This window comes from Corvus kubaryi, unplaced genomic scaffold (assembly GCF_017639235.1).
Source record: "Corvus kubaryi isolate FWS band 111438036 unplaced genomic scaffold, C.kubaryi_AGA036_p1.0 split3-73, whole genome shotgun sequence".
NCBI lineage: Eukaryota > Metazoa > Chordata > Aves > Passeriformes > Corvidae > Corvus > Corvus kubaryi.
The window spans coordinates 39020392-39033598 of NW_024582091.1; positions in this window are offsets into that span (position 1 = coordinate 39020392).

The following is a 13207-nucleotide window of genomic DNA, read 5'->3' on the forward strand; positions in this document are numbered from 1 at the left end:
TTAAGTATTAGATAGACTTTTGCATAGGATAATATGCTTAGAAGAGTGTCCGTGAGGAGGGTGCATAAGATCAGTTTTCTGGATCTTTTTCTGGAACTGCTCTGGACATTTAGAAGCCCTATTTCACATTTCTATGAGACCACAGCATCTAATAGCCTGTTATTTCTAAACATGGGATATAAATGCTTTTAGTATGTAGATGCACTAATTTAATAGTTTTCTAGTCAGAATTTGCTCTTATCCAACACGTATCATATTTTTGGAATGGGGGAAACTAGAAGAGAAGCTAAAAACAGTCACTGTCTTCTGTTAAATGAGATGTATCTGTGAAGACCTTTCTACTTAGGAAATGTACTCAGAGCAGCAACTTTTGTCAGTAGATTATGAAACAGCCAAGCTGTTGACTGGGAAGTGTCAAGTTGTTACACATCAGCTTTTTGGTAGAGAAGAATTCATTTATATGAAGCCTGGGATGCTCCTAGTTCTTTGCTTGTTTTATATACTCTTGAACTGCTTTTCACAGAAAGTGGTCGCAAGTATGTTTGACAGATGTCTTATCACCATTTGTTTCTATTCTAACACAGTTCTTCATCTTTGTTTTTCAGACAGTCCCTCTTCCCATAATCAGAGCCAGAACATCTGCACACTGTTTTAAGCAAGCAATTTTCTCTTATTAGAGAGTATAGAAAGCAAACTTCCTGCATTCTAGGAAGCCTCTTCATGAAAAGACTAGGGATATATAATTTATGCAGAAAGACCAAGTCTTGGTTAAAAAGCAAGAAGAATTTGAAAAATTCTAGATTTGGTGTCAATCGTTTCAGTCCCATTTGGTGATTCCTTCCAGAGCAGTGCATTGTACTTTGAGTTCCAAAGCTTGTGTCAGAGCTCTGGTCTTGAGCAGTGAAGATTGTAGTAAGAAAGAAGAAACTGGTAAATGTTGAGGTAGAGAAGGTGTAGACTATGTCTTCAAAAAAGTACTTGATGTTAAACTTAGTTTATATATGGCTGTTTGTCCCCTGTAGGTTTAAGACTCTGCCTTTGAGAAGAAATAGTCATCTCTGGCTGTCAGAGGATCTTACATTATGCAAGTTCATTCATTAACTTAGCAAGCTCCCTCAGGAGCACAGCTGGATTTTTTCCCCCTAATTCTGCTGCTGCGCAGATCTAGCAGCTGTACTTGTTGGGAACCTTCTTTTTACTGGCAGCCTAAACTGACAGGCACTTTTTCAACCACTTCTTACCATCCTAATCTCCCCATTGCAGGAATACCATTACTCTTCTCAGAGACCTGTATTCCTAGATGTACTTATAGACTGCTTTTCCCCCCAGCCCTGCTTTGCTGGGCTAAAGAAACAGTTTGTCTTGTCTCATCTTGTAAATGAATCCATGTTTCCAAGACTGTGCTGGAGCCCCATGCCCAGTGGGCTCATGTTTCATATTGAGCTTAACACTATTAAATTACTGTTTGCTAACTGAATCTGAAAGTCCCTCCTTTATTGCAGACATTTAGGAAAAGTGACTAGTTATTTTGAAGGCCTCTGTCATGAAGGTCTTGGAAGAGCTGATTTTTCGGTCTGGGGGTTTTTTTTGTTTGTTTGGTTTGGTTTGGTTTTGTTTGTTTAGTTTTAGGTGGTTTTTTTTTTTCTTTTTGTTTTGTTTGTTTTGGATTTTGGTGTTATTATTGTTGTTGCTTCTCAAACATTTCTGTGTTTTCTAAAGCTGAGGAAACAGAATCACTGAGCAGTTGATATAGGGTAGCTTTTATGGAGTGAGTGGAGGGGAAGGCACTCAATTCAATCTAAAATGTGTGTAAAGCAAAACTCCATTCTTAAACAGGCAACTGCCCAGATTACTGGGTAGTTTCACTTAGATCTCTGCATCCTTTTTATGTGGCTATAGTCTGTATCTTTTAATTCAACTTCCTTAACCTGCAGCCAAGGGAAATGACAAATGCAGCCCTCTTGTTGCCCTTCCATCCTCTGTGATACTGGACAGACGGGTGGCAGCAGCAGCAGCCCTGCCTTTTTCTTCTTTGCTGACTTTTGGCAGCCCAAGGACAGGAAAATGGAGATCAGTTCACAGCAAAGCCCTAGCACGCTATCAAGGAGATTAGGGTAAAAACAGCTATATGTCCTCTGACTTGCCCTGTGAGTAGTGTGTGGTATAGTTTACACACTGGCCTGGCATCCACATTAATTCTTCAAAAGGAAGATGGAAGAAAGCCAGGCAAGCACTTGTGTATTTATGTCATGTATATTAAAATATCATGGTAAAGTGTAGTTCCAGTGATGCTGAGGGGCTGAGGGTCTCCTTTTATCCATAGCTAAAGGATTACAACAGGGATTACCTTTTGGATCATTAGTCTACTGCTGTGCAGGGATAAAGAAATCCAGCTGAGTGGACTACTTGGGTCATCGCTCTTTGATTTATGATTCATACTCTGTTCAGTACAGGTGAGAATACAAGTGCTCAATGTACCCTACTTTCATAGAGAAGGGGTTTTGATTCTGTAAAGATCAAATTTAATTGGGTAGTGCACATTCTGTAACTTCCAGGCTCCATTTAAATGTATTTTCCCAAAGAGTAGCTAATTCAAAATTTCATTTCCCTGGCCTTAGCCCTGTTGAATAGCTTTTTCACACTGACAACATTCTGAAGGGTTCTGGAATCATATATGAGATAATTAGATTGCTTTTTGGTGTTGGAACAAACAGAACTTCACCTGGTAAAGTCAGAATGACATTTAGGTGGGACTTTTCCTTGGCTATGCTTTATAAATAGGTTTGAAGGATCTGATTAATAAGAAAGTGCATGGCCACTAGACAATTTCTCTCTGTAAAAAGGACTAATCCATATAAATTTTCTATATTGTATTTCTAATTACATTAGCTCTTAACAATTCCCTGAGAGAAATCTATCAGAAATTCTGCTTCAAAGACATATTAGGTTTTATACTAATTTTATGTTTGTTGAATGATACTCTTCAGTGTAAAAACAGCATGCTACATAATTATAATGCAAACAGACTATTAAATTATTTTTTGTTAAAAGTGAAGAAATCAATGAAGGAGAACCTTTCCTGCCCAAGCTTTACTCTGTAGCTGCAACAGCAGACCACAGTGGAAAAGATTATGGTTTCAAGGACTTCTACACTTGCTCTGGTAAAATTTAAAGCAGATTTTAAGCTTTTATAATCTGTATTGTTTGATTACACTTTGAAAGAGCTGTGCATCAATACAGGAGTTTTGGAAGGCTCAGGAACTACAGTCTTCCAAATTCAGCCCACGACACAGATATAGAATAAAGAGCATTCTTTTTGGGTAGCTCTGACTGGTCAAGGATTTGTTTTTCTAGTGTGCATTTCCCTGAGTACCTACTATTATTTTAGGCTTCTTTGTATTAATGGACATAAACAAAGGAATTTGAAAGAACATCTCATTGTAACTTATTTACATCACAAGGTATATCATAGAGTGACACTACAAGAAAGAGACAACTTCATGGAGTATTATCTGTTGTGGGAGAATCTGCTACTGAAAAAAATAAGAGCAATCCAAGTCCTTAGCAATTTTTAAATAAAATTTGATACTTAATTGAAGAATTGTTAAACATTTATATATTTTTTCTAGTTTCTGCATTGCCATCTTCAGAAACAGAGACTTGGTTAGATCTAATTTTCTGAGATTTTCAGCTCAAATATTGGAAAAAACTTTTGGTTTTTGACGCTTAGATGTCCTAGATACACCCTATAAATCTGCTAGGTAACTACTTATATCCAAAATAAATAATAGGAAAAATTAATTCATAATTTTATTTCTTGCTTTTTGATCTGTTACTTCTATGACAGATTTTCAGATATGTGTTGATTAAAGACTTTCATTCAGACAATAATTTTAAGTAAAGTGTACAAATAAGTTACCAATGACATCTGGTCTAGCTGTCATTTTCCTTTTGCATTCTGCAGCTTAGATACAAGCTTAAACTGATACATACTGCTAATGTTTTTCTCAAGGAAGCAGAATAAAACCAAATAAGAGTAAATTGAAAAAGAACTTGTGCTCTATTTGTACTTGGCAGTGGTAGAAAGTTTTAAGCTGAACCATTCAAACACACATACCAAAATTTATTTAGACTTCTTAAAGCTGGTTGCACTGTAACCCAGGGAAACGAATGTTTTCAATCTTGTTTTCCTTTTGCTAGTATTGACTGCTAGCAAACAAGAATTCCAAGAGACTGGATTTTGAAGAGTATCTCAAACAATTTGATTTAGTTGGGAGACAATTTATTTAATTAATGAACTGCTCATCTCCAGTCTAGAAAATATTTGGAGAATGTTTGGAAGCAAAGTACTCTTCAGACACACCATTATCTTTCTATTTTGATGAAGGAGCCAGAATGTCTATGACTTCTCTGAATTATTGTGGCTTACAGGAATGTGACCCTTTCTCCAGACATAAAACTACTGTAGCCACACCTTGGATGGAGCTCACTCTTACTACTTATGTCAAAAATAATTGTGTGGTGTTACATTTAATTACTACGAAGATTGTGATTTCATGCGTTTCCTGGTACTTCATATTCTTGGTTAAATTTCTTTTAGTTATGAAGATCTTAAAAATATTTCCTCAATCCTGTAGACATAAGTAGCTGTTAGTATAACTGTAGAATGTAATCAAAATCACCAATTTTGTATTTGTTCTTTGAGTCTTATATTAAGTATGTAAGATATAGGGACTAAAAAATAGTAGCTTGGTGAATTGGATTTTTATTTTCATTTTAAATATAACTTCAAAATAAAACAGCACCTTAAAGTTGATATAATTTCCTTCCATAATTTTCATGATTTCCATTTTATTCCATCAAGAATAAATACATAGGAGAAAGAAAGAAAAAACAAAAAGGATAATGCTCGTGGAAGACAAGTTTGTGTATTAGCAGAGAATAAACTTAGGTGAGAAATGACACGAAGTTTCTAGCTATCATAGAGCTGAAATTATGGAAGCATGTTCCAGTTTGAATTTTAAGCTGCTACTTCATAAATTTAGTGCATTTATGAAACTGGTAATTTGACATGGTTCTCCTGTGATAGCAAGGACTAAATCTTGAATATCCAAGGGATCTGAGTGCTGTATTCCAAATCAACATACAAGAAAATCACATATCAGCAAATAGTGAAGCTTTTAACTATGGATGTCTGTTATTTGTCAAACTAACTGAGTTTCACATTGGCTGTTTTGTTTAATAGATTTACAGATAGAGAGAAACTTAGGTGGTTGACAATATTGCAGATGCACTGATTTTACTTTTACAAATCTAGCGGTAAATGCAGATACGTAGAGAATAATCAATATTTTGGGTCATAAAAGACCTCCTAAGATAGTGAAATGTCATACACATAAAAATACCACTCAGAACTAAGGAAGTCTACATCTTTAGGTAGAAAAATGTAGCACATGTTACCATTTTTAATGTTGCACAATAAATAAAATATGATTGGGAAAAAATGCTTTGCTGACTGTATATTAATTCACTCAATGCACATAAAATAAATACAGATATATTCCCACACATGCTTGCATCCATAGTTGTCTTTCTAATTCTTGGCAGGTGTTGGACTTTCCAGGGAAAATGACAATTTGAAGGAAACCCTGCAGCATAAAGCATAAACATGGTTGATCAAAGCTTTGTTTCCCATTACCTTTAGGTTCATTATATCATCAAAATGAGTCATTGGAATCCAGATTTCATTGCTCCTCAGAAAATTTCTTATTGAAAAATGTACTTTTTAAACTTGGTTTTGTTTTCTGCAGGAAGGAATGTAGCACTTGAGGCCTGGATTCTCTGTGGACTTCTTAAATGCTTGCAAAGTCATAGCTACTTGTTAAACAGAGAATATATGACTGGCTCTATAGATCTACAAAAACGAAAGATACATCCTGATCACATATAATATTTTTCTTGTGCACCCAAAACCCCTCTGACACTTAGCACCTGGGGATAGATACGAAGATGGACTGTATCACTGTTTTTATAGGTAAGCCAAAGAAAGACCCATATAAGGAGAAAAACGGAATTGAATCCCATTCAGGACCATGAAAAACACAGTGGATTAGGACAGAAATGCAACATTTTGATATTTTGAGATTCTTCTTTATAGTGCTACTCAGAAATAATTTGCTAAACTATTGTATTGAATTAGTTTATGAGAGAAAACAGATACCCCTTTTAGGCATTGTTCTGCTTCTAATTGCTTTTCTATTTGCATATCACAACTCCATTACAATCACATAAATAATGCATTGTGCCAGGTAACAACTTTAAACTTGAAACTTATGTCATAATGTGGCATGGTATAAGAAAAGTATCCACATTGTATTTAATCATAGCAGTCAGGGTGTTGGGTTAATTGCAGTCCACTTGGTAGAGCACTCAGAGAGTTTAAATGCATTTAATAGCAAAGAAAAGAATGATCAGGTGAGTCAGTCATCTCAAATTATTTCTCATTTATAGTAGTTTAAGATTTAGGACATGTTAATTAGTTTAGAATGAAGATTCCTGCCTAAGAGCCGGTTGTTAACACAGCCTCTGGATGAACTGAAGTTCACAATAAGTCCCTATCACAAGATGAGAAATTATTCTGTATCTAAAATACCCTCTTGACCTAGAGAAAGATCCCAACCACGTGCTTCTGGGATGATTCACATACATAATTCAGAGGTGATTAGTTGTACTGGTTTCCATACTCCTCAAGGAATAGGAAAGAAATGGAGAAATTAAGAGAGGAAATGTGATTAATGAGCAATGAAGACTGTTAAAAAGGTAGGTCTGATTGCAGCAAGCAACTGGGAAATCTATTAAGACCACAATTAAGTTGTTATTTCATCCAATCTGGAAGAGTTCAACTTGTTATAATGGCACTCCTGGACAAGATATGATTTTGCAGATGGTTTTATTACTTTAAATGTCAAGGTAGGCCCCCAAAGTAAAGGGGGAAAAAAAGTCAAATGCCATTTCCTTGGGTGTTTTTTTCAAATTCATTTCCTACTGAATCTGAATCTTTTTAGAGCCCTTGAATATCTGCTAGCATAAAAATGTTGCTCAACCATGCATACAGATGCTTCCTCTCCTGCTTGGCAGGGATTTTCCTAGTAGGCGAGCAAGGATAAATATCACCATGGCGTTCCCTTAGGAACACTGCATTAGTGTGCATTACAAGACTTTAATGGAGACAGACTTGGATCAGAAGGGCTGCTTGCCTCCTCTGAGATCATAAAGCACAGGAGTTTTACTCTTTCAAGGTATGGAAGAAATCACTACAACTCAGTTTGCACGTTTAACATTACCTACTCCATGACGATTCTTTGCAGAAGCAGCTTTTTTTGGGCAAACTCATCTACTAAAATTGCAGTTCGAGAAGGAAAAGCCTTAAAAAGAATCTGAAATGGATGGAACATGAAAAAAAAAATGGAGCATCATGTAGTAGATTCAGATTTTGAATTTTGCAACATGATCTATACTTCTTGCATGCAAGATTGTGTTCAGAAAAAAAATGGAAGATTGACTTCTATTACCTCTATTTAAACCCTTAGCTCCATCTGAGATCTTCCCATTAATCTCAGTGCAGGTCAATGATTTCTGCATGTTGCAAAGACAGATTAAGGAATGCATTTTAGTTCTATAGAAAATATATCTAACTTTTCTTCAGCCAGCCTAGTAACAAGGAAATTGAGAAAACAAAGAAGATACACTCATTTTCCTTTCCAATTTATGGGATATATTTTGAAGGCATATTATAGTATTTTCAATGAAACTCATTGAAGGGTCAAAATATTAGATGATCTTGACGTTTAGCTGCATCAAACCACGACAATACTAAAATACACTGATGATATTTCCTCTGAATGCATCAACCCTTCTTGCTAACTGTAGCCACTTATTCAGATCTCACTGGTATTTTGTATGTATTACAAATATATTCTTACCTGCACCAGCACACTGGAAAGACAGAAAAGTTTCAATCAATCTAACAGAAAAAAATCACTTCAAGCCTTCCACTTGACATCTGGCTCAGCACTGCAAGGGAGATAAACATGTATTACAGACATTTGGCTAAATAAAGCCTCACTACAGCTGTTATAAAAACTCTGTAGAAGTGATGTCTTTGAAAATTGTCAAATCTCTGTGGCCAGAATCCAGGAATTTCTTAATTTTACAAAATGACATTACAAGATCACAAAAGTTTCTTAGCTATTTCTGGTTCTTACTTTAAGAAAAGCTTCAGTCTGAATGCATTTCCATGGAAAGTGTAACAGCTGATGTATTAAAGAGTATTGTTTCTCCTCACTGACGTGGTTTCTTTTACTTCCTCAGTCTGTTTTGGTTGCAACAGCTCTGATACCAAGCTTCTGCAGATGAGTTAACCAGTGTAGCATGAGAAGTCGAGATTTAAATATTTTGGAAGATGCCTCTGGGTGAAACCTCAACTTCTTGGTTGAACATCTGTAAAGTAGGACCAAGAACAAACAGAGTGAAATGCAATGTCTAATGTCTGTTAAGCTGGACAGCTATGGTAAATCTACAGATTAACGTTTCCTTTTCAGGTATCACAAAGCTGTAATTCAAAATGTATTTTATAATATTGACTTCACTTGGTCATGTTCCTAGAAGGAGTATGACACTTCTGCATACTGTTCTACTATCTGAATACATTTTTAGCTCAGCAGCTGCTACAAATGCAGGTTGTTGATGCACAGTGTTAATTGGTAAGTACTGGTGAAGAATACAGATTAAAAAATAAGCTTGCATGAGCTAATAAAGCTGTGTTTGCTTCTTGATGTGAGGGGCATTAAATAAGTAATTGCAGTAATGAAGGTGTCAGATAACTTTGAGAGAAATCATGACTTTTACTGTTTACAGTCTATCAAAGCCAACTGTTTCCAACTGTGTCTGATTAGTTTTCTTTCCAGCAGTTGCTTTGCCACAGGAGGCTTTCCAGCACTCATTCTACCTTTTTTCCCTCCTTGTCTCAATACATCATTGCAATTAAAACTTTGGTGCTGCAGTTTCATGCTTGTTTAACACCAATGGTTTTACAGAAATTATATGTATGTGAAACTGTGGTTGTGCTCCATCGATCTAAGGATATCATAGGCAAATTTCAAATTTATTCTTTATGCACGTCATGACCAGCAGTATTGGGTTAGATCCTTGGCATATTTTACACATCTTCAGGATTTTTGACCTAATCCATGTCTTCTAAAGCTTTAAATAAGTTTCTACTAGTCTTAATTTAAAAAACTACAGGAGCTGACGGAAAATGTCAGTATTACACTCCTTCTTTATGGCTTTGTTTTCTGTTTTGGATTTTGGGTTTGGTTTTTTTTTTCAGTGCAAGGCATCATAATACAGTGAAAAAAGTCCAATTTAAAAGGTTACAACCCTAATATATTTATCTGAAATAATGATCATGATTTATATCTTTCTGGTATGAAAAATATAAAATGGAGTTGTATACATAAAATGAGATTCAGCTTTTTAATACCTAGTCAGTTGGGGAAGGAACCATGACACTTTTTACCTTTCCAACGTCTGTCCCATAATTTGGAATAATCATGGTAAAAACCATAATTATGTAATTCATAACTAATTTCTTTTCTACATTCAGCATGTTGGTGGTGTTTACACTGTAAGTGGAAGGTATATTAAAAGGTCAAAGAACAAATAGGAGTAGCACTATTGATAGCTGAACTCTGATATTTAGTTTGATATAGGAAATCTGTGTCAGTTTCAGCTGGGAAAACGAAATATATTTCTTCTCCCTCACTTTCATTAGAATTGAGATAAAGTTAGGTGTATATATCCCTTCCGGAATTTCTATTTGATATACATTTTTTGTGTATTATTTTGTGTATTATTTGGGTGGGTGGAGTATTTGTGTTTTAATATAAAGATGTTTGTTACCTTCGTACAAAAATAACCTTCCATTCATAATATCACAGAATTATAGAATGGTTTGTGTTCAAAGAGACCTTTAAAGATTGCCTTATTCAACTCCCCTGCCTATTTTATCCTAGAAGAAGAAGTATCACAAGGTAATTCTTTTGGTTATTTGTAAAACTATGAGCTGTTTGAACATGGTTGGTGTCTATACCACAGCAGAACCTTGCCAAGTTTTTACCATGTCATTTTACATTAATTATAAGATATGCAAAAGTATTTTGGTCTGTGTCATGGTGAGTTGTAACAAAACAAAAAACCCTCAGCCTATTGAGAACCATTAGACCTCCATTTTGCAGCTGTACATCCTTTAGCATCTTCTCCGCCATGAGCTGCACTTGCACAGATAAGCTAGAAAAATTATTTGCATGGAAATAAGATTTCCTTCTAAACAAGTGTTACCTGCCAGTCACTAACAGTATGGAAGTGAACGTTAATATTAAAATTTACGCAAGAGGTATTGTTAATTCCAGTTGCCAGAAAACAGTGTAAAGAGATATGACCTCAAAGCATGGGAGATTTTTATGAAAGAAATCTATTTATCGCAATGTTGGCTGAGCACATCATACATATATAGGCATACAAACAAAGAAACAAATGATGATATATAATATATCTTAATCACAAACCAGTGAGCCTTATTTCATGTGAGACAAAACTGCAATTTGATTCCTTCAAAAGGGAAGAAATCTCAATCAAACCCTATTGTTTGTGGTGACTGGTGACACTACAAAAGATTAGGGAGCTTGATGTAAACTGATCACACGTTTCAAGGAGACGTGCTCATTGCCAAGGCAGTGGCAGTGATGGGGACAAGGCAGCTTTCATGCACCCTGCCAGGGCGGAATGTCTACAGCATTTCTAATGTTCTGCTCTCAGCACAGGATTTCAACAACCTACAAATGCTGGTGAGGTGTTTGGCAGGGTGTACTTTTATTATTTTCTACAGATACATGCACAAGTTCTAGAAAACAGAGAAAGGTGGTCGAATGAACAGAATCAAGACACAAAGGCAGCCTGAATCAACTGCAAAATAAATCCTTTCTCCTTCTCTTACACCTTCATGATAGATGCACCTCACTGTTAACTGTGCAGCCTGAGAAAATGACAGGTCATAGCAGTAATAATAATCACTGAGTTGGGTTTATAATGTTCCTTACATCAGATAACAATGATAGATAATAATACAGCTTGATTCTCCATAGAAATAATTTCCTATTAAAAAGACTGACATGTGTTTCAGGAGAGGCCAAAGTATATCTCATATCTCATCTGCAGATCCTGAACAGTGAGAATCTGAGTCCTGCACCCTGGTTTATCCCAGGGATGAAGCAGTAGCGCGGCAATGCTGCTGTCCCCACAAGCTTGTTGGACCTACTTTCCTTTTTGGCTTTCTGAGGTCAGTGTCATAAGCCCTGTGACTGTTAAGTGGTTTTCAGGGTCAGGAGAGGTGATCATCATGCTCCATTTTCCCAGGAAAGCACTCCTTTTGCCGAACAACGCCAACTGTTGTCTGCCATTTTATTGCGGCACATAAAGTGCCAATTGGATTTTTTTCTGCCAGAGGTTTAACATTTACTTTGAGTGTCATATGCTGAATGACATATAATATTAATTAAAAACAAGCAATGAAATTATCAATAGGCACTGATAGTCTGATGTGAAATGAATGCATTGGCTGAAAACAAGCTAAAATAAATGGTGTCTTATGTTTTCTCTTGTAAGAGGGAAAAATAAGAGATGTAGTGAGGGTAAAATATTGTAAGTTTAGAATGGTCAACTGAAGGAATTATTACATACATATATAATGTATAATAATTATGTATTACACACAATTATTTATACAATATAGGAAGCAAAAGTAACAAATAATACATTGAATCTTATTTAAATACTCAAAAGACTATTTGCAAGGCAGTTAACACTGGATGAAACTGAAACAATGCTGGCAAATAGGGAGCTCACTGTATTAATCAGTAGTTTTTAAATTTGACTTAAGTCTCAAAACTTCATTGGTACCTGAGGAAAAAAAACACATAAAGAGGTAGTCATTAAAAAAAAGAAGGAGAGAGAGAAAAGAGCCATATTCACTCTTGCCGTACCCTGCAGAAACCTAATGACACCCAAAGTAATTCAAATTATTACATTTCCTCGTGTCTAAAGTTCTGATACTGGAAGAATCCAGAAGTCCCTCAAGCTGCAACAGATTTGATGCTTGTGTCTGATAAATATCCACAGAGCAGAGGTGCTGCTGCCTGTTGCAGCTGCGTTTGTTGGACTGGGGCTGGTCTCTGAACTCACCTACATATCAGCATCCCATTATTTATCCTACATCCCCAAGGAGTGGTAACATTCCCCCTTTGGCAACACTGTACAAATGTCAGCTACTGCCAGAGCAGATTCAAGATCAGCTTTCTAGTAAATTGTGTTAACCAAAGGGGTGTGTGCATTCAGGAAACGGCCAGATAGGAATGTTCGTCAGCACTTCTGTTGAAAATACCTCGTTATAAATGGGCAAAAAACCCCCTTTGTGATGCCAGAAAAACAGCAAAAATGAATGAGCCTGGGAGAAGCATGGATTCTCAGTACCACTGCAAAAACTTTATTTAATGGGTTTTTAATAAAGGTACAGAATTTTTTAAGAAAGGGAATTGTACTGGCATCTATATCCTGGAGTATATAAAAAAAAGAAAGAAAAAAAAAAAAAAAACCATGAAAAACAACAATCCTGATAGTGTTCAGGAACCTAGCCCTTGAGATATCCTGCTGAATCAGGATGGCCTAGATTAGGAACTGCCTTGGTCAGCACACGCACGGTTTGCAGATGCTCTGGTGAGAGTCTACTGTGTACAGGGAGCACTGGAACTCACTACCAGCAAATTTTGGATGTCCAATTCCATGTAATGTTGCTAAAAGCCTTGTTTTTTTCAATCAAAGAACAGTGGAGACAGAAGACTATCAATACCCATCCAACAGTGTGCCCCCCTACATTCGAAGCATGACAAGATTGCTTTTCTTTCTGTGACTGCTTGAAACTGTAGCACATCTGAGAGAGTACCAAGAGGGAGGATTTACCACAAGTGGGACAGGTAATTCTCTGAAACCAGAAGTCCAAGACCATGGCAGTCAAAACACCTTCAGCACTGTGCTGGATGGCTGTCAGATGACAAAGATTTTTGGCCAAACTGGGTGTGAATTAGTCTCAAACTGA